At 35.4% G+C, this 11,515-nt stretch overlaps 1 protein-coding gene and 1 pseudogene across 1 annotated transcript in view; one reads left to right on the top strand and one right to left on the bottom strand.

Annotated features, from left to right (window-relative positions):
- The window catches only part of VPS41 (vacuolar protein sorting 41 homolog (S. cerevisiae)), a 219,530-nt gene that overhangs the window by 94,196 nt on the left and 113,819 nt on the right, over positions 1-11,515 (bottom strand). The window lies entirely within an intron of this gene.
- On the top strand, positions 7,604-9,336 carry LOC105820056 (annotated as a pseudogene).

Raw genomic sequence — 11,515 nt, 5'->3', positions numbered from 1 at the left:
TTGCTTAGGCTGGTCTTGAACTCCTGAGCTCAAACAATCCGCCCGCCTCGGCCTCCCAGAGAGCTAGGATTACAGGCGTGAGCCACCACGCCCAGCCCACACGGCTTTTTTAAACACCACTGACAGCTTTACTATCTCCATCAAAAGAGAACATAAAACATGTAGGAAGAAAGACGGAATTTCCCAAATATGCTATTGCTTTAAATTTAGTGGTTATTTTCTGGACAAGTTATAAGTTATAATCCTACAATCTCCTTCACCTGAAGGGAATTTAACATGTTTAACATATTAACCGTCACACTAGAAAAAAAATTGTTTTTCCTTGGGGCCATGGTGTTTTATTATAAAAATAGAATAAAAACTTCAAAAACAAAATGATCGCTTCTAATTTAATGAAAAATTTGTTATTTTTTATTGTTTTCTGTGTGTAAGTTATATGCAATTAAATTGTCAATATTAATGGTAACAATAAGAACACCAACAAGTAAGATTTTCAGGAACCAACTGCAGGGTTTTGCCCAGGGGGCCACCCATCACACAACATGTATGCAACAGCATGGCAGCGTGATTTGCCTGTGCACCATGTGGCTCCCAAGGTAAAGAGACGTGTGAGTTACATACACTTCACCAGACCCCAGGCTCAAAACCAGCATGAGTTAAATATAACTCACATGGCAGTTAACGTGTTAAATACAGACCAAATGCTACTACCACAGAAAACCTCTGTACACAATGATTCCTAGAGCCTACTTGATTGGCAACTTGCTTCCAAGCAATATTTGAGTAAACAAAATTCCAATGCAACACAGACTCTGGACCAGCCCTTTAAGTTAGTTAATTCTGTGAAAACTATGTAGACAGATCAATGTTTTGAAATTTAAAAAACACTGTATCAACATAAGGTAACAATCAATTTAGCAACCAAGAAATCCAAGCCAAATGTTCTATGTGAACAAAAGAAGCTAAATACTAGAGGTGCCATTTAGGAGCAGTTTCCTTTATAGTAAAAAAAAAAAAAAAAAAAAAACTAGAGGCAGATAGATATAGATCTATGTATCTACAGGTGAGTACCTGTGCTGGTTTAGTAATCGAGCCAGTATGTGAGGTAGGCTTCTATTTAAATTAGCAATCTGAAATCTCTGCATATGCAAACACATAATTGCAAATGTGATTTCAGAAATGATCGAGACACTCTCTAAATAATTTTACCACTAAAAAATCTTCTACATGGTTCCCAAAGACTTAGTAGAGCTGGTTGTTAATGCCAAACATCTTGAGTCTATTTTTCAGTTTGCAGCTGTCTAAGGATACATTTCCTGGGGCTGAGCTCAAGGTCAGAACCCCTCAGCAGCAGGGTGGAGAAAACACAAAAGTCATCCACTGGGTGATTAAACTTGAATTAATGTTCTGTGTGATGAACAAATATCTCTAACTTTAACTACACATAATGTCAATCACAGATGACTGGTGAGAGATCCTTGCACGATGAGTATATAAAAAAATAAGTAAAAAACTGCTAAGTCTTGAATAACATAATAAGTTACCCGAACACACAGGTTTATTTGAACAAGCCCTTCACTCAATTTAAAATAAAGCAAAAAGGGAAAAAATAAAGATCAAGACACTATCTGCAGAAGAATCCAAGTCAAAGGAACCTGACTTCGAGCACTGTAATCCACTCTCTATCGCCTGTAAGAAAAACTGAAGTTCACTGGACACGCTGGTCAGTCACGGAGAGCTTCCATGGAAGTGGCAGAACTGATGGCTTTTGGACAGACTTACATCCACATAGTAACATATATATTCATCCTCTCTTTACACACTTCAGTGTCATTCTAAAGTCTCATTTAGACTCCTATAGAATGCCTCCTTGGGAACAAGAATAATTACTACAGATTTAGCCAAAATTGGAGAAAAGGCTGCAGGCTATTCAGTAAGCAGCAATAATTTGTGCTCAAACTGACAATAAATATCAAGTGGACAGTCTTCATTGTCCTGGCTTCTATGGTAATATTAAAAGCTGCCCTGAGCAAAGAATACAATCAGATAAATCACAAAGGAAGATACAGAACTAGCTAATAAATAAAAATGTTCAAAACCACTAATAATTCAAAGATGTTGCAAAATAGAAAAATGGAATATTTTTCCTTACATACCAGACTGGCAAAGAGGATGTGGTGAAACAGGTGCTCACACGCAGCTGGTGTAAATGGGTGTAAGTTTTCTGGAATACAATTTTACTTGGCAGTGCATATCGCATGCCTAAAAAAAATCATAACCTTTGACTCAGTAATTCCAATCCTAGGAATCAATGCTACAAAAATATTCAGAGGAGTAGACAAAAGTTCACGCCCATAGATTTCAAGCTTCATTGTGACATGATTTATGATAGCCGAACAATGGATACAACCTGAAGGTTCCCTAACAGAAGAATGGCTAAGAAAATTAAATAGATTCACAAGATGGAATATTACATAACTTATTAAACAACACTGGGCTAAGAACAGTTTCAAGAATAGGGAATTTCTTGTGATGCACAATGTTAAGTTAAACAAGGTCTAAAATAGTTGAGACTATACATTCTTTTACTGCTTTTCGTTATTATAAAAGTAATGTGTGTTTACTACAATAAAAGCAAAAATAAAAGCCAATCGAGGCCAAACAGAATACTCATAATCCTGCCCAGACACAAATACTGTTAATAATTTGATGTATAGCCTATAGCCTTCCAAGAATATACTTACATACATAATTGTATTTCCAGAAAAAAAATGTCATCAGACCATACATACATTTTGGTAAAGTACCTCAACAGAAGCAGTCTATCAAATGGTGGGCATTTTATTTGTTCCAACTGAGAAAGAGAAAAGCCGTTATCCAGAAACTGGCCTCGCACTCACAGTTGGGCCTTGATGTTCTCCCGGTGAATATAAATGATTTCATAAAATATCAACATCAGACAAGGCCACTCCATGACCACAAAGGATCAGTACAAAAACAAGACCACTCATAATCATGTCTGAATGCAAACAAGACATGAACATTTTCCAAGCTGCAGAAATGACCAAACACCTCCCATCCTGGCTGCTTCTTTACCAATTACTTTAGCCTTTCCTCCTTCTAGATAAAATTTGTTAAAATAACCAGTTGTAGAATTACTCTTGCTTCCTGACACCATTCAATCTAGAGCAAAGCCCTGCTGCCTTAAACCTTCCCCAAATCACCTTGTACACCCCCCAAATTCTACAATACCTTCTTTCTAACATCCTCACTTTAATACCCCACGGGGGTGATCTTTGGCTGCAAAGCACTGACACAGCTAATTCACTATTGTTAGACATCTAGTTAACATCAAATTTTCAGTGTTACAAAAAGGAATACTGGCTGGAATTGAATTAGAAAATTCAAAGAAAAAAACAAACAAGGGGAGGAAGTCAAAGGATTTCAAAATTGCCCCATGGCAATAAATACATACATACATATAAATACACACATTTTTTCCCTCTAAAAAGATGTGGAACACTGATTTTCCTAACAAATCATCATTCTGATTAATGGTCTTATTAACTACATTCCAGCAACACCATCCCACCTGTATGTTTTTGGAAATCTACCACCATTTTTTAAAAATAAAGATCCTATGTATGCACAGCGCCTAACATGGATCCTGAAGCAAAGTTCGAGAAGTGTTCAAGAAGCAGATTCAAGCCAAATACTCCTGTGAAATGACTGTGATTTAGTTTGTACTGGTTACACCAACAATGACTACAATCACGACCCTTTGCTTTATATGGCCTTATTTTAAAGAAAGAGAGAAAGAGCAAGAGAGAGAGAAAGAGAACCTCCCAGTCAACTAGTCTTAAATCCCACAAGAAAACATGATGAGCATCTCTGAACTGGGCAATAATGCTTGCACAGTCATTAACTGCTCAAGATACTTAAGAGCAAGCACAGAGCTCTCGATATACGAAGGAAGACATTATTAGCAAAGAGCAAAGGATAGTTTGGATTGCTCCAGGAAGAGAGATGGTAGGCTTAACATTAGAGTTCAGGGGGAAGCTGCAATCACTATGGAAACATTACATATGTAAAAGTTAGTCGACCTTATTAAAGAAAAAATTCTTCTACTTTTAATGGGTATTTGATGGATATGAAAAAAGGGGACTCACAGAAGGAAATGAAGTTGCTATGGACCCATCTCTCCCTGCCCCTTGTGGATACCATTCAAAGACTTTGGGAGTCCTATATATTGACATCAAAAAAGCAACTGATATTTGAGACAAATGAAAAATTTTGAAAGCAGTAAAGAACCATTTTTCAGAATTAAAATGATTTATATTTTAAGCACTAGATTTCTATTTTTAGCCTCAGCCAGCCTATCCAGAAAAACTCACCAAAATATACTTAACAATAGAGCTATTTTACAATTTGCTTTTTCATACCTAAAAAAATGCTTGTGAAAGTTACATTTGTGTTTTATTTCTTATTAATTGGTGATTTTAAATCAATTTTGGTATATTCACAGCATGAAATTAATTTCTAGCAATGGAACCACAACTGTGTGTTCTCACCACACAGCTAGAAGAAATAAAGGTATTTATTTACAATGGTTCAAGGTACAACCATTAGGACATAAATTTGGTGGTTGCCTGTGGTTTAATTCTGAATTGACGGGGAAACCTTAAAGCACATAATTCTTAAAAATGCTAAGAAGATTCACTTGGAAACTACAATGGTAAATAATGTGTGAGAAAAGCTGGCATGTAGAAGGCGGCCTATGATCAACTTGCAGAAATACTATGCTGGAAATCCAAACATTGGACAGTAAACAGAGAGGAAATAACTAATGTTGAAATCCTTCTAACCTCTAAAATTCAACTCCAATATGACCAGATGAAAAGCAAACATATAAGAAAGAGCCTCTAATTTTCATGTTTAGTGATCACAGTGGTTAAGGCTTATTGGATTATCGAGATTCTAAAAAGATTTACAGCTGAGTTGGGCGGGAAGGAAATGGAGAGTTGTTGGTCAAAGGGTACAAGACTTCTCAGTTTCAAGATGAATAAGTTCTGGCGATCTAATGTACAGTATAGTAATTATAGTTAATAATACTAAACGTTTGAAATTTGCTAGGAAAATAGACTTAAAGTGTTCTCATCACAAAAAAAAAAGGTAGCTTTAAGGTAATGGATGTATTCATTAGCTTGACTGTAGCAATCATGTCACAATGTATACATATATCGAATCATCACATTGTACATCTTAAACATAGATAATTTTTATTTGTCAATTATACCTCAATAAAGCTGGAAAAAAATAAAAATAATCTTGATAATTTTTAAAAAGATTTGCATTTTTTAAAAAAGCTGCTCTACTGAATCCGCTTTCAAACAGCATTCAAAATGCAATTTGCTGTTTGCAGATCACTGCTGGAAGCCTACAGAAGCTAGTTGATGCTACCACCTCTGTCCTTCAGGTAAAATTTGCCATTTCAAATATTCCTCATTTCATTCATGCAGGTCCTTTCCTCATTTGCTGACTGACATTTTCCAGCTTACAAAGCAACCTGTCCCTGTAGCCAGGTCCCCTCATTCTATCCCACCATAACACCAAACAGCTGACTAACTCATTTCTAAAAATGAACTCTACTACAAACAGCATCGTGACGATTTAATAATTTGTCAAAGCAGTAGAACCAGCTGTTATGAAGTGTGTTTCAGAGTTCAAATGTAAAGGTCTCATGAAGCTAATCTGCTGACAGACAAAGCTGGACAATTAAAAAAAATCCAGACAAGATCCACTTGGCAGATATATTTCTAAAATAGAAACCTCATTTGCTATGCTCATGTATTAGAATTCTTGCTATGCAAGAAAGTTACACTTAAAAAAAACCCATTGGTTCGCGTGTTTGAAAGCTCTCTCCAATGGCACTTTCAAGAGATGTGCTTTTTCTTTCCCTTTTTCAAGATGGAAACAAAACAGAATTTAGAATAAGCTTTTTATGCTCATGTGTCAAGCAGTGGAGTCCACAAATCCAGCTATGGCATTCAACTACTAAGAAGTTGCCTTGAAAACCTAAAATAAAAGTTTATGCCGAACAGACTATGGCTTCCTATTCCTAGTCGCAGGTGGATAAAGAGCTACCTCTAAAGACCTAAGAAGCTAGAACCTTAAAGAGGAAATACCAACAAATGTGTCAAACTACAGTTCCAGGTTTTTTCCTGCTCCATTGCTATGTTTTGCAGCACCATTTTGAAATGTATGTTCCAAGTACTTTAACATTTTTTTACAAGAATAAAAAATTTTAATAACAATAAACAACTAAAATATTGAATTAGCTCTCAAATATTCTTACATCATGAATATCTCATTGTGGGACCTCCATTTTCTTACTTAGCTCCTCTAGTCGCTGTGCCATTTTAACCCCTTGTTTACAGAAGTTGGTATATAATTTCGATGATTTATTTAGCTGTCAATCTAGAGATGAGTGTTATTAAGGGTTAAGAATGCCTTTATTCCATATTACACCTTCATATGGTTAGTCTTTGCTCCAATTTTTTAAAAGATTAAATTATTTCTTAAAGGCAGAAGGTCAGCCTCTCAGTTATCTGATATTTGTCTTTACTCTTGTCCCCCTATATGATCTGCCATCTGCTCTAAAACAGAGAGGTCTTGATATCTATGACATACGATTATTGCAAGGTTATCACCATTTGCCAAATATTGGGCTCTTCAAACTTGTTCTGTTTAGCTTATGGCGCTAGTTTAAAATTGCAGTTGAAAAGATTAGAGTAGCTATTGGGCCAACATAGTCTTTGTTTTTCTCATTTTTCAAAGATATAAACTCCCATAACTCAGTTATAAAAAGAACAGCTCCTCCTAAAAATTTGCTAACACTTTTTTCAAAATGAAAGTAATCATTTCACAACAGTCTCCCTTTTTTAATGTCACCTTCTAAAAGCTTTTTAGTTTTTTAAAATCAAAGATATATTTATGAATGAAATCAGAAAAATACTTCCTGAAATATCAACTGAATAAAATCTATTTCAAAACAAACAAAACACACTAATATCAAAACCATACAGCATAAGTAATTTTTAAAAAGTGTGTACTCTACACATACAGAAGAAAGAAATTCTCTGGAGACTTGTGCATACCACACACCAAGCTGGTGTACATTTTGAAAATCTCTATTTTACAATATACAAGGAGGTCATTATAGTTCACCAAATGCACGTTAATTTTTACTACTCACTAAATACATATTACACAATAAATTTTAATGGATCCAAAGAAATCAGTCAATAGTTTGTACAAGTTCTTAAATAGAGAAACATTTACATGTTTCTAAAGCCTCTAACGTAAGTAGGAGAAATTTATAATGGCTTTTTAAAGGGAAAGAGCCCAAAGTCAAAATGTTTTAACAATAAAGATGGCCCCAGATTTATGATGATTCAACTTATAATTTTTCAACTTTATGATGGTACCCATACAACTATTCTGTTTTTCACTTTCAGTACAGTACTCAATAAATTACATCAGCCTTCACTTGACAGGGATGACCTGCCTTGCCACGTGGAAGCCCGGCCACTGCCCCACAGAAATGCTTTGATTACACACAGTCCTTCATCAGATGAGACCGGTGTCCAGGGCACTGGTTCCTCATCTCACTCAGGCTCATGCCAAAGATGTAAAATTTGATGCTGATGCCTGAGCCTTAATGCTTCAAGGTGTTGATTTTTTAGCCAATGCTGTAGCCATTACAATGGGGCCAAAGGGAAGATCAGTGATTATTGAACAGAGTTGGGAAAGTTCCAAAGTATGAAAGATGGTATGACTGTTGCAAAGTCAATTGACTTAAAGGATGAATATAAAATTATTGGAGCCAAACTTGTTCATGATGTTACTAATAACACAAACGAAGAGGCTGGGGGTGGTACAACCACTATTACTGTATTGGCACACTCTATTGGCAAGGAAGGCTTTGAGAAGATTAGCAAAGGTGCTAATCCAGTGGAAATCAGGAGAGGTGTGATGTTAGCTGTTGATGCTATAATTGCTGAACTTAAGAAACGGTCTAAACCTGTGCTAACCTCCCTTACCCCTCACAAAGAAATTGCTCAGGTTGCCATGATTTCTGCAAATGGGGACGAAGAAATTGCAACATCATTTCTGATGCAATGGAAAAGGTTGGCAGGAAAAGTGTCACTACAGTAAAAGGATGGAAAAACACTGAATGATGAATTGGAAATTACTGAAGGCATCAAGTTTGATCAAAGCTATATTTTTCCATATTTTATTAACACATCAAAAGGTCAGAAATGTGAATTCCGGGATGTCTTACGTACTATTGAGTGAAATAAAATTTCTAGTGTCCAGTCCATTATACCTGCTCTTGAAATTGCCAATACTCACCATAAGCTCTTGGTCATATTTGCTGAAGATGTTGGTGGAAAAACTCTAATTATACTCATTTTGAATAGGCTAAAAGTTGGTCTTCAGTTTGTAGCAGTCAAAGCTCCAGGTTTTGGTGATAATAGAAAGAACCAGCCTAGAGACATGGCTATTGCTACTGGTGTTGAAGTGTGTGGGGAAGAGGGATTGACCCTAAATCTGGAATACATTCAGTCTCATGACTTAGGAAAAGTTGGAGAGGTCATTGTGGCCAAAGATGATGCCATGCTCTTGAAAGAAAAGGTGACAAGGCTGAAACTGAAAAACATATTCAAGAAATCATCAAGCAGACAGATATCATGACTAGTGAATATGAAAAGAGAAAACTGAATAAATGTCTGGCAAAACTTTCAGATGGAGTAGCTGTGCTGAAGGTTGTTAGGATAAAGCGATGTCCAAGTGAATGAAAAGAAAGAGTTACAGATGCCCCTAATGCTGCAAGAGCTATTGTTGAAGAAGGCATTGTTCTGGGGAGTGGAGCGGTTGTGCCCTACATAGGTGTACTCCAGCCTTGGACTCATTAACTCCAGCTAATGAAGATAAAAAAAGTTGGTATAGAAATTATTAAAAGAACACTCAAAATTCCTGCAATGACCACTGCTAAGAATGCAGGTATTGAAGGTTTTTTGTTAGTTGAGGAAATTGGGCAAATTTCTCAGAAGGTGGCTCTAAGGCTGTGCTTGGAGATTTTGTGAATATAGTGGAAAAAGGAATCATGGATCCAACAAGGGATGAAGAACTGCTTTACTGGATCCTGCTGGGGTGGGCTCTCTGTTAACCACAGCAGAAGTTGAAGTCATCGAGATTCCTAAAGAAGAGAAGGACCCTCAAACAGGTGTGATGTGTGGCATGGGAGGTGGTATTGGAGATGGCATAGCCTAATTATTAGAATAGAGCTTTACCATTAGTATTAATGAACTAGGATAGGAAGCTCAAGGCAGTGTTCCTCACCAATAACTTCAGAGAAGTCAGTTGAAGAAAATAACTGAAGAAAAGGCCAACTAATGTTTAAGGACATCACTATAATCATCAAGTACTGGTTTGAGCTGACAATTTGTAAGTTTACTGTTGTCACTGTCCATTTCTACAAATAATTTATTTTTTATTTCTGAATAAAAAAATTTGTACACTCCTGATACTGGGTGCAAGAGCCATGTACCAATATACTGCTTTCAACTTAAATCACTGAGACATTTTTACTAATATTCTGTTAAAATCAAGTTTTTGGTGCTTGAATCTCACCAGATGAGAAGTTAAGAAGTAGCCTTTCTGTGGAGAGTAAGAATAATTGTATATATACAAAGTAGAGAAATATCCAATTATGTGACAACCTTTGTGTAATAATTTGTTTGAAGTTAAAAATATTACATTAGATATTCAACACTTTATTATAAAATAGGTTTTTGTTTTAGATGACTTTCCCTAACTGCAGGCTAGTGTGTTCTGATCACGTTTAAGGTAGCCTAGTCTAAGCTATGACGTTCAGTAGGTTAGGTGTATCAAACGAATTTTTGACTTGTAATATTTTCAACTTATGATGGGTTTACTGGGATATAACCCTATCGTAAACTGAGGAACCTCTGTAGTTAATTTGTTTGTCATCCCATAAGTAATTACAGAAACATTAGTGGCTCTGAAACCTAAAATGGGTACTGGCACAAGGATAAATAGATCAATAGAATTGAGAGTCCAGAAATAAATTCTAATATTTATGCTTAACTGATTTTTGACAAAGGTGCCAAGACAATGGAGAAAGAATAGTTTTTTCAACGCATGGTGTTAAGACAACCAGATATTCACATGCAAAAGAATAAATCTGGACCGCCTACCTTACACCACACGTAAAAATGAACTCAAAGTATATCCTAATTTAAGAGTAAAAACTATAAAACACAGGCATTAATCTTCATGACGCTGGATTAGGCAATGATCTCTTAGACACGACACCAATAACATAAGCATTAAAAAAAAAAAAAAAAGATAAACAGGACTTTACCAAAATTAGAAACTTTTGTGCTTCAAAGGACACCATTGATAAAATGAAAAGATAACTCATAGGCTGAAAAAAATATTTGCAAATCATGTATCTGATAAGGAACATATATCCAGAATATTAAAAAATGTTTATAACTCTATAGTAAACAACCTACATAAAAATGTGTAAAGAATTTGAATAGATATTTCTCCAAAGAAGAAAAGCAAATGGCCAATAAGGACACTATTAGTCATTAGGGAAATGAAAGTCAAAACCACAATGAGATACCACTTAACAAGCACCAGAATGGCTACAATCAAAAACGCAAACAAAAATGAACATTGGTGAGAATGTACAGAAATTAAAACAGTCATATTTCCAGAGAGAATGGGCAGACCACTTTGGAAATGGCACAGTCACTTTGGAAAACAGTTTGATAATTCTTCAAAGTGTTCGACATAGAGTTATCATATGCTCGAACAATTCCACACTCAAGAGAAATGAAAACACATGGCCACAAAAAATTGCACAGAAATGTTCAGAGCAGAATTATTTATAATAACCAAAAGGTGGAATTAACCCAATGTCAATCAACTGATAAATAAAATATGCCATATCCATGCAGTGGATTATTATTTGGCCATAAAAACAAATGAAGTACTAATACATGCATGCTACAATATGGATATACCTAGAAAACTAAAGAAAGAAGCCAGACACAAAGGCCACATATTGCATGATTACATTTCTGTGAAATACCCAAGATTTATATGAAATATCTAGAACAGGAAAATTTATAGAGGAAGAAAATACATTAGTGATTGGCTAGGAACAGGAGGAGAAAAGAAAGGAAGGTTGGGGGTGACTGCTAATAGGTACAATGTTTTTTTTTCAGGTGATAAATATGTTCTGAAATTAGATTATGTTGATGGTTATGCAGTACTATAAATACATTAAAAAGCACTGAACAGTACACTTTAATCTGGTGAACTTTATAGTATGCACATTACATATCAATAAAGCTATTTTAAAAATCTAAAAAAAAGATGACTTAATATCAATTACTTACATTGGCATTTGCAATCA

Source organism: Propithecus coquereli, unplaced genomic scaffold (genome assembly GCF_000956105.1).
Source record: "Propithecus coquereli isolate 6110/MARCELLA unplaced genomic scaffold, Pcoq_1.0 Scaffold502, whole genome shotgun sequence".
NCBI lineage: Eukaryota > Metazoa > Chordata > Mammalia > Primates > Indriidae > Propithecus > Propithecus coquereli.
Note: the sequence above shows the minus strand (reverse complement) of the source record. Positions and strands in the feature narration are given on the sequence as shown.